Below are 11,677 nucleotides of genomic sequence, written 5' to 3' on the forward strand. Positions count from 1 at the left end.
GAAGACGACTAGTAGGAAATGGGGTGGGGGGAATAGGTAAATAGTTACTGAGAACCTGGTATGAGGTACTAAGGAGCTGACTTTGTCCTGACGGCAACAGAGAACAGTGGACGACGAGCAGGAGTGGTCAGATTTGTATTTAACACGTGACGAGAGAATAGACGGAAGAGGGGCCAGCTGAAAGACGATTAGACTCTAATGCCCAGATTCTGGTCTCTATCATTATCCACTGAAAGGAACCAGAGCTCCTTAGAGAAACGGTGCTGAGAAGTCTGTGGCAGGAAATGCACACAATGAGCCTGGAACGTGATGTTATGCTAGAAAGCAAAGATGCTATCAAGCTCTCAAAGATGACCTAGTACCATTCAAAAGGACCCGGGGTCCAAACTGAAGAGGTTACTACTGGCCAAAGATGTGATAATTTGTGTATCAAGAAGAATTATAACTGCAATGGATTGAAATAAGTATTTTTAAATCCATAAGTTCATGATGATATTTTAAGAGTATCTTATTCACCTTTAGAGGATGCTGGAAACCGGCCACCTCTGAATACTTGCTAATAAAGGGAAAGAAATAGGCATTTATCCTTTCTTTTCTGTCCTAACTATACTTCAGGGTAATCAAAAAGTAAGTGAACTTTCTCTCTATAGAAATATTCCAGCTAATAGAAGAAGGAATTATAGGGTTAATTTCTCACTATTTTGTAAACCTCTAATGAAATAATTAAGCTAGGTCATGATAATGACCACTAACATCATATTGGGAGAGAGAACCTGACATTGCATATCTCCTAATGGAAGTAAACAACACTACCAGTGAAGTTTTCCTACCAAAAAAACTGAATCTGAATGATACTAAGTTTTAGATCTAAGTACCCGTTAACAGGAAAGATAAATCAGAGGAACATGTGAAATAACATCACTGGGATGCAATCAGAAAAATCTAGTAAGTGGAAAACTTTAAGAAAATGAAAACCATGTGAGATAATACATATGTCAATTTGCTAGATTTAGTCATTCTAAAATATATATTTCAAAACATGTACATGATACATACATACAATTTTATCTGTCAATAATAATAGCATTAAAAGAAAACTTGAAGGACAAACAGCCCAGTTTCTTTTTTTTAAAAAAAAATGGCAAAGAACAAATCCAGAAACAAAAAAGGGAAGGGAAGGGAATCTGGAGATTAAAAGAGATTCATGAGCCATATAGACAAACTGCAATGATGTGGACCTTATTTGAATCCTGATTCTAATACACCAAATGTAAAAGAAAAAAAAAAAGAGAGACAATTGGGGCAATTGGAACCCCAATTCATTCTGCATGATGGCCCCCACGGATCCATGCCTCCCAGTTTGGCAAGCTTGTGTAGTTCCCCCACAATGAAGCAGGCTGGCTTGCATGACCAAGGCAAGCCACAGCTTCTGAGGCCTGGTCTTCAAAGGCAGTGCAGCTTCCTCCTTGGCTCCCTGGATTTCTAGCTCTGGCCAAACACAGGTTCTGAGGCCATTTGTGCCACCCTGTGGAGAGCCTTGAAGAGCGGATTGGAGCCCCCTGCCAACTGCCAGCACCAACTTGCTAACCAGTATGAATGAGCCACTGTGAAAACAGATCCTCCGGCACCAAACTTTCAGGTGACTGCAATCTCATAAGACACTCAGCCAGAACCGCCTTGCTAATCTATTCCTGAATTCCTGACCCAAGAAACTGTGACAATAGATGTTTGTAGTTGTTTTAAACCACTGTGTTACACAACAATAGAAAACTCAAATGCTAGGCTGGGTGCAGTGCCTCATGCCTGTCATCCCAGCACTTGCGGGAGGCTGAGGCAGTCGGATCGCTTGAGGGCAGAGTTCAAGAAAACTCAAAAAGCTGACTAGTTGATAATATTAAAGAAATATTGTGGCTGGGCGCGGTGGCTCACGCCTGTAATCCTAGCACTCTGGGAGGCCGAGGTGGGCGGATTGTTTGAGCTCAGGAGTTCGAAACCAGCCTGAGCAAGAGCGAGACCCCGTCTCTACTAACAAATACAAAGAAATTAATCGGACAACTAAAAATATATAGAAAAAATTAGCCGGGCATGGTGGCACATGCCTGTAGTCCCAGCTACTCGGGAAGCTGAGGCAGAAGGATTGCTTGAGCCCAGGAGTGTGAGGTTGCTATGAGCTAGGCTGATGCCATGGCACTCACTCTAGCCCAGGCAAAAGAGTGAGACACTGTCTCAAAAAAAAAAAAGAAATATTGTTAATGCAAAATGCTAATAATGTGATTATGTGTTCTTCAAAAGTTATCTTTTAAAAATGCACACTGAAATTTTATAGGTGAATTAATATGATGTCTGAGATTTGCTTCAAAATAATGCAACTGACCAGGCTGAGCAACATAGTGAGACCCCATCTCCACAAAAAGTACAAAACTTAGTTGGGTGTAGTGGCACACACCTGTAGTTACAGCTACTCAGGAGGCTGAGGCAGGAGGATCACTTGAGCCCAGGAGTTTGAGGTTGCAGTGAGCTATGATGATACCACTGCACTCTAGCCTGGGCAACACAGCAAGACCCTATCTCAAAAAAAAAGAGAGAAAAAAATGCAGCTGGGTGGTGGCAGGGAGTGGAGGAAGTAGAGGGTATAGATTAGATGAATGGTCATGAGTTTATATTGGCTGTAGGGAGGCAATGGACATATTCACTGTACTACTGTCTCTACTTTTGTGTTTAAAATTTTCTATAATACAAAATTTAAAAATAGGCCAGGTGTGGTGGCTCACACCTGTTAATCCCAACACTTTGGGAGGCCAAGGCAGGAGTCCAAGACCAGCCTGGGCAACAGCGCAAGACCCTGTCTCTACAAAAAATTTTAAAAAATTAGCCAGGTATGGTGGCATGCATCTGTAGTGCCAGCTACTCAGGAGGCTGAGGCAGGAGGATTGCTTGAGCCCAGGAGTTGGAGGCTGCAGTGAGCCACGATCGCACCACTGCACTCTGGCCTAGGTGACAGAGTGAGACCCCATCTCTAAAAAGGTAATAAATAAAAGTAGTAAATAAAAACTTAAAAAATACATAAAAGGTGTAATGGTCCAGGCAAGAGAAAAGATGATCTGAAATAGAACAGTAGTCATAAGGGTAGCAGGAAAGAAGAGACAAGGGACTAAAAGATTCCAGAGGTAAAAACTCCATGCCCCGGTGATTAATTAGATGCGGGGAGATGAAAAAGACAGGAGAGTCAAGGATGACTCTCAGGTGGTCCGGAAGGTCCTACCAACTACTTTCCAGCTGTGCAAGCTTGGTCAAGTTACTCAATCTTTCTGTGCCTCATTTGCCTATGTGTAAAATGCAGGTAATAACAATACTTGCTGCATAGAGCTATCGTGAGGATTAAATTAATTAAAATACAGTTATGTGCCACACAACATTTCAGTCAACAATGTACAGCATATACAATGGTGGTCCCATAAGAGTCTAATATCATATTTTTACTGTAGCTTTTCTATGTTTAGCTATGTTTAGATACACAAATACTTTTGTGTTCCAATTGTGTACAGTATTCAGTACAGTAACACGTACAGGTGTGCAGCCTAGGAGCAACAGGCTACGCTACGTAGCCTAGGTGTGCAGTGAGCTATACCGTCTAAGTTTGTGTAATTACACCCTGTGCTGTTCAGGCAATGATGAAATCGCCTAATGACACATTTCTCAGAATGGATCCCCACAGTTAAGTGAAGCATGAGTGTATGTGAGGAATTTAGAAGAGTGTTTAGTACATAATAAAACCTTTGAGTGTTAGTTCTCCATTGGGGAGGCCCTGGCATCTCTGTCATAGCACCAGCCATGTTCTCCTATGGTCACCCAAGGACTGTTTGGCTTCACCCACTAGAACTGGGAGCCACATTCACCTCTGGGTCCCTGGCATCTGGCTCACTGCTTCACACTACTGGGTGAAGCAGTGAATGTTTGTCAAATAAATAATGTGGTTGGAGGAGGAAATAAAGGAATGAAAGGGGAGGCATAGCATAGCGAGGAAGGTTGCCTGTAGAATGGCCTGACATCAGAAGGGTCAGGAAGAGAGAGGCAAACAAGGCCCTGAGTCCCTCCTGCCCGCTTGTCAATGCAGTCTGCCTTGGGGTTGGCTGTAGGAAAAGTAGCCCCTACGATGCCAGGCTGGGGGAAGGACTGTCAGGGTTAGTTCCAGGCAAAACAGATATGGACGGGGAAGAGTTTATGTCTATCACGTCCATATAGTCATAGTCTCCGTGCTTTGTCCAAAACCTGCAATGGGTGTGGGGAGACGTGGTCAGGATTTGGTGCAGTGGCCACGAAGTGTGAAGAGACGGCACCCTGTATTTCCTCTTCTCGCCACAGGGTGGCAGTTCAGGCCTGCAAACCTCTCAGATGGGCGCTGCCTCCATAGCACCATCTGGTGGCAACATATTTTCCAAATCGTTCTCTAAGAAATAATTTCTAAATTGAAAGAATCGAAAGCAGAGAACGTATGTGGCAAGCTTATATTTGCTATTTTAAAATAACTCCTGAGAATGCTCCTGTCTTAGAGAAGGCCCCCAGCGCTACTTTGTTGGCTTCTGTGAGTCAAGGAAGAAACCTGATTTCCTGATGGCTTCTGCCACCTGAAGGCCCAGCTGCCCTCTGCCCAGGCTGGGCCATGCCTGCTCACTCTCCTGCATGAGTCATTCTCCACATCTATCAGACTTGTATCCAGGTGTCCTCTCCCTCCTTATCCACGCCACTCTGGGATACCCCAGTGTTTCTGTGGCAGACCTTCTATCACCCAGCTTCTTGGCCCCCTCCCATGGTGCTTACCTTCTTCCTCATTGCAGCCAGCGTGATGGGAAAGTCAGCTCGTCTACTCTCCGGCCACAGCCACATCGTTCTGGCTGTCACATCCTCTGTCCCCTCCTCACCTGCACTTGGTGGCACTGCAAGCCCAGCCCCACCTCTTAACCCCTCCACCTAAGCCTGCTTCTTTCAATGCCCTTTCAGCATCACCTCCTTCTGTTGTGATTTTGGACACAGACCCTGGGGCTGAGCTGCTTGGTCTTGATGGACAGCTCTTCCATAGAAAAGCTTTGACCTCAGACAAGTTTCTTAAGTTCTTTTATCCTCACTCTCTCACATATGAAAATGGGGATAACAATCATACCTACCTAAAAAGATTGTGGCAAGGCTTAACTGAGTTCCTATGTATAAAGTGCTTAGAACCGTGCCTGGCACACTGTAAATGCTATACATGCGTTTGCTCGTATACGTTATTACTATTATCATAACTCGAGCTGGAGGCTATGGAGCACATCACCTAGGCTCTACCAGCCACCCCGATTCCCTCAACAGGAAAGCCCATCCTTGGATTAATCCCACAATCTTCCTTCTCTAATCCTAGAACCAGGCCTCTGCACCCTGCTAGGAGAAGCAGCAACCACAAAAGTCCCGCTTTTCTGCAGATTGGTGCTACAGAGATTCCTGGTCTTCAGCCTCCACTGGGCTCCAGCCTTCTTTGAAAACCCTTGACTTGTCCTTAGCCTGGCCCCTCTCCTCTGTCTGCAGTGACCATTCCACATCTTCACCACTTTCCCCATCCACGTGGTGTGAAATTCAAAAGGTACAAAAAGTATCGTGAAAAGTAAGAGCCCCTCTACGGTAAATTGATAGACGTCATGTTTTGCAGCTTCTCCCATGGATGTGGGTGACCTCTCATTTCTCACACTCTACTCCTCAGGTAGCTCTGCACCTTCCCCACTCTGTTTCCATCTCCTGAAACCCTTCCACAGAGCCCTCTAGAACTCACTGCCCGTCCTCAGCAAAGCTCCCGACGTGCGTAACCTCTTCTCGGCACGTTCCCTTTGCCTTCCGGTGGCGTCGGGCTCCCAGCTCCCTCTGGAGGACGCCGCTAAGTGGGCGGGGCTCGCCCTGCCGGCGGGGAGGCGGGGAGGCAGCCTCCTCGCTCCTCAGGGCTGCTTTCGGACCCTTCTTCTTTCCCCAAATCCCTCAGCTTCCGGTCTCAGGTGTACCACCCACGATGCCTCTCGCTTCCACTCTTCTGCCACCCCCGGCTACTTCCTCTCCCTTCTTGAAGGTATAGTTCCTACCTCACTTTCATTCTCTCTGGTAGATTTCAATGTCCACATAGATAAATCCTCCCAATACCTTGGCCTCTCAGTTCCGTGCTCTGCTCTCCTCCAATGGCCTCTCATGGTCACACCCTGTTCCTTGTCATTCCTAATAACTGCGACTCTCTGTGTTGGTTCCCTAGGGCTGCCATAACAAAGTCCCACAGACTGGTGGCTTAAACAAAAATTCGTTGTCTCACAGTTCCGGAGGCTGGAAGTCTGAGATCAAGGTGAGTCAGTGCCCGTTCCTTCTGAGGGCTGTGAGGGAGAATCTGTTCCGTGCCTCTCACCTCGCTTCTGGGGGTTTGCTGGCAATACTTGGCATTCCTTGGCTTGTGGATAAATCACTCCAATCTCTGCCTTCATCTTCACATGGTGTTCTCCCCGTGTGTGTGTCCGTGTCCGATTTCCTCCTTTTTATAAGGATACCAGTCAAATAGGATTAGGGTCCACCCAAATGACCTCATTTTAACCTGATTACCTATGTAAAGACCCTATTTCCAGATAAGGTCACGTTCTGAGATATCGGGGGTTAGGACTTCAACATCTCTGGGGAGGCACAATTCAACCCATAACCACCCCTCATACTCTTGATTTCACACATCCCATCCTCTGCCCACCACCTCATTTCTTCCCAACATCTTTCCAATTCATTTCAACTAATACTCCATCTCCAAAATTCCTTTGTTCCTACCAGGACCTATGATCCACTGATCCTACTTCCTTCATGCCTCCCTCCTTTACTGTTCTCTCTTCCCTCTTTATCCAGTTTAAAGACCATAGTCAACGAATAGAATCACTCCCTTGCATGCACCTACAACTCCCTTGCCTCTCCCTCTCCTTTGTTGCACTCGGTTGGTAAGTTGGCAGCCTGGCTAATCCAACTCACTGCTATTCTGTGCCTAGCGTGGCTGGAGCAGAAAACCAACACATTCACAGTAATAAGTCTCACTTTAAACTCCTAATCACCACAAGCGGACCCTTCTTGTTACCCGATAATCCTACATTTCCTACTCTAGCCACTCTTTTGAGCTCCTAGATGACTACTCACACTTTCTCCTCTCCTCTCAAACCTCCAACACCTCCTTCTCCCATCTTTCCTCTTAGCTGATGACCTTGATTATTTCCTTGAGAAAATAAGATCAATCAGAAGAGTACTTCTACAAGGAGACACCATGACACACACCCAGCAACCTGCTCTGTGCCTTCCTCCCTCCTGTACCTGTGGATGCTATTTAAGGCCATTTGTGCACTAGAGCCCAACAATTCCCTCTTCTCTCTCCTGCATTAAAATTTCTCCATTTTATCATTCTCCTAAGTATAAGACCATGCTTTAATTTCTTTCATGTTTGTGAAACTCCCTCCTGGAGCCTGGGAGCAGCAACACTCCAGTAGCAATGAGCAAAACTAGCTTCCGGATCTTTGTTTCTAAATATTCCCCACTAAAATAAACCAAGGCTCTTCGGAAAAATGCTTGATTACAGGGCTGGGTTGGGGAGAATCCAAGATGAATCTTGAGTATGTTATGCCAGAAAGTAAGTACTTCCTCAAAGAATGATGGCAGCCAGGCACCATGGCTCATGCCTGTAATCCCAGCAATTTGGGAGGCTGAGGCAGGAGGATTGCTTGAGGCCTAGAGCTGGAGACCAGCCTGGGTAACATAGCAAGACCCTGTCTCTTTAAAAAAATAAAATAAAAGGAATGATGGCGATTTGTCAAAAAGACACAGAAGCCACTTTGAGGGGGCTCCCACTGGCCGAAAGAGGGACAATTTTAGCATCAAAGTAAATAATAGTAGTAATGGATTACAAACCATTGAATAAAATAGGAAACCATGATTCCATACTGATATAAATAAGTGAACAAGTAGAAAGTTTGATAAAAATTAAATATTTACATAGTTTTACAGTACCTCCTTCCCTTTATAATTAATGTTCTTATTAATTATAAAGGGAAAAATAGTAAATGTATAATGGAGAAATGTAGCAGACACCAACTTAATCAAGTAATGAAAGTAAGCATCCTTAGTAATGAGACAAATCAAAATCATAGCTTTCAAAAATGTCAAGGTCATGAAAGTCAAGGAAAGACTGAGAAATTGTTCCAGGTTGAAGGAGACTAAAGAAACATGACAACGAAACACAATGTGTGGTTTTGAACTGGTTGGACAATTGGTGAAAGTTGAATGTGGTCTGAGGAGATCAGTTTTGTATCAATATTAATTCCTGATTTTGATGATAGTATTGGGGATAGGAAAATGCTCGTTTGTAGGAAATAAACACTGACGTATTTGGGGTGATGGATCATCAAGTTGGCAACTTACTCTCAAATAGTTTAGGAAAAAAACGTTCTTTGTACTGAACTTGAAGTATTTGTGTATGAGGTAGTTTCAAAAATAAAACTTTAAAATGTCAGGCCAGGCGCGGTGGCTCATGCCTGTAATCCTAGCACTCTGGAAACCCAAGGTGGGAGGATCACTTGAGCCCAGGAAGTTGAGGTTGCAGTGAACTATGATTGTGCCACTGCACTCTAGCCAAGGCGACAGAGTGGAGACTCTGTCTCAAAAAAAAAAAAAAAAAATAGTGAAAAATCCATCTCCCTCTCCTGCTCTCTTCTCCCCTACTTCTTAAGAGTTGTGCATAGTCCCACCCTTCCTTTCCCATTTGCTCTTGGCTCATTCCAAACAGCTTTCATTTCCATCACCGCTCCCATCACGGTCACCAGTGACCTCCATACTGCTAAATCCAAAAGGCAATTTTCCAACCTCATTTTGCCAGACACATCAGCAGAATTGACAGCTGATTATTTAATATTTCTTAAAATATTTTCTTCACTTATATGCCAAGACCCCACATTTTTCCAGGACCACCTTTTCAGTCTCTTGCTGTTTCCTCCTCATTTCCTCTGACCTCTAAAGAATGGAGTATCCCAGGGGTCAGGGCTCAGACCTTTCCTCTTCTCATTCCTTTGGTGATTTCATCCAGCCCTCTGGCTTTAAATAACATGCACATGCTGATGACTTACTCATTTATATCTCCAGCCTAGGCCTCTTTTCTGAACTCTGGACTTCTGTAACCAACTGCTTACTGCATTTTCCCTTGGATGTTGTCCAATAGGCATCTCAAATTTAACATGGCCAACGTGTAACTCCTGACCTTCCCTCCCCCATGTCTGCTCTACCCAGTCTTCCCCATATCAGTTAATGGCACTTCACTCTTCTACTTGCTCCAGAACCCTTGGAACTATTCTTGACTCTCCTCCTTTCTTCACATCAATTACTTAGCAAATCCTGTCGTCCCTACTGTCTCCACCTGATCCAGGTCACCACCATCTCTCACTAGGGTTCCCGCAGAGGCCTCCTTACTGGCCTCCTGCTTCTATACTTGTTCTCTACAGTCTACTCTCATCACTGTCCAATGGTTTCCCGTTTCACCCTGAGTAAAAGCCTAAGTCCTTATATTGGGCTATAAGACCCTACATGACCTCTACCAAACTGGGTAAGAATAAGAAGTTTGATAATACTCAATGGTGTGGAAGATGTGGGAGACAGTTCCACTCATGTATTATTGGTGGGAGTGTAATTTATTAACGTCTGTAAAAAATTTAAGTTAGGCATAATCTATGACCCAGCAATTCCATTTATAGGAATTTATCTTATGGAAATACACAGGTGACCAAAGATACATGTTCACTGCAATGTTGTTTGTCATGGCAGACAAATAAATATGACACGTCACACAGTGGAGTACCATGTACAACAGTGGAGATTCATGGGCTTTGGAAAGATCACCAGGATATATTATTGAGTGCTAAAGGGAAGAAGCAGATCAGTAACTACAGGATAATCTCACAGTTTAATAAAAGGTAAAACATGTTTGTGTGTCTGGCATTTACAGAATGTCTGAAAGGATGACCAATAAACTCAGGTTGTCTGTGGAGTGAAGCTGGGGGGTCAGATAGGAAGAAGATTCTTCCTTTACCTTGTGTAACATTCAACCTCAATTAGTTTTTAAAAAACCATGAACAGGCCGGGCGCGGTAGCTCACGCCTGTAATCCTAGCTCTCTGGGAGGCCGAGGCGGGCGGATTGTTCGAGCTCAGGAGTTCGAAACCAGCCTGAGCAAGAGCGAGACCCCGTCTCTACTAAAATTAGAAAGAAATTAATTGGACAACTAAAAATATATAGAAAAAATTAGCCGGGCATGGTGGCGCACACCTGTAGTCCCAGCTACTCGGGAGGCTGAGGCAGGAGGATCACTTGAGCCCAGGAGTTTGAGGTTGCCGTGAGCTAGGATGACGCCACGGCACTCTAGCCCGGGCAACACAGTGAGACTCTGTCCCAAAAAAAAAAAAAAAAAAAAAAAAAAAAACCATGAACATATGCTTTTATAATTTGTATGTCTTCAATAATTTTAAAAACTTTTTTTTTTTTTTTGAGACAGAGTCTTGCTCTGTTGCCCTGGCTAGAGTGCAGTGGCATCATCATAGCTCACGGCAACCTCAAACTCCTGGGCTCAAGCGATCCTCCTGCCTCAGCCTCCCGAGTAGCTGGGACTACAGGTTTGCGCCACCATGCCTGGCTAATTTTTCTATTTTTAGCAGAGACAGGGTCTCACTCTTACTCAGGCTGGTCTTCAACTCCTGACCTCAAGTGATCCTACTGTCTTGGCCTCTCAGAGCGCTAGGATTACAGGCATGAGCTACCACACTCGGTCAATAATTTTAAAAAGTTTAAAAAAAGTTCTTCCCCATCCTAAGATCATAGAAATGCTCACCTATATTTACTTAAAATTCATGTAGCTTTAAAAAATTATTTATATGCTTGAATTAACTCACATAGTATTACAGAATGAGGGTATATATCTACAGTTTCCTGCAGAGCATAATTACTTCTTTTTTAAAGAGTCTCACTCTGTTGCCCAGGCTGTAGTGCAGTGGCACAATCAAAACTCACTGTAGCCTCCAACTCCTGGGCTCAAGCAATCCTCCAACCTCAGCCTCCTGAGTACCTGGGACTACAAGTGCACACCACCACACCCAGCTAATTTTTATTTTTAAATTTTTTTGCAGAGATAGGGTCTTGCTATGTTGCCCAGGCTGCTCTCAAATTCCTGGCCTCAAGTGATCCTCCTGCCTTGGCCTCCCAAAGTGCTGACATGAGTCACCATGCCCTGCCCAAACTTTCTGATAAGGAAAACAAAACATAGTATTTGTAGAAAATCTAGAAAAAGGCAAAGAAGGAAATAAAAACCACTGGCAACCCAGAGAAAACCTCAGTTAACATTTTTGGGATTTTCTAGAAAAAGGCAGAGTGCTCACTAAAGTGGAACCTGAATCCTTGTCATAGTCTTTTGCTAATGCCTTGATGCCATTTGGGGAGATGGGGGGACGTAGTCTGGCAGTTTTGGCTTCCTCTGGGAAACCCAGCGGAAAGGGTCCTGCACAATGGTAAGGCAAAGATTCGCTCATCCTTCTTGGAGAAAACAGCGAGGTCCCCTTAACTCTGCAAGCAGATGTTACAAACTGAGATATGAAATGTTCTGCCCTAGTAAAGAT

Source organism: Propithecus coquereli, unplaced genomic scaffold (genome assembly GCF_000956105.1).
Source record: "Propithecus coquereli isolate 6110/MARCELLA unplaced genomic scaffold, Pcoq_1.0 Scaffold111, whole genome shotgun sequence".
NCBI classification, from domain to species: Eukaryota; Metazoa; Chordata; class Mammalia; order Primates; family Indriidae; genus Propithecus; species Propithecus coquereli.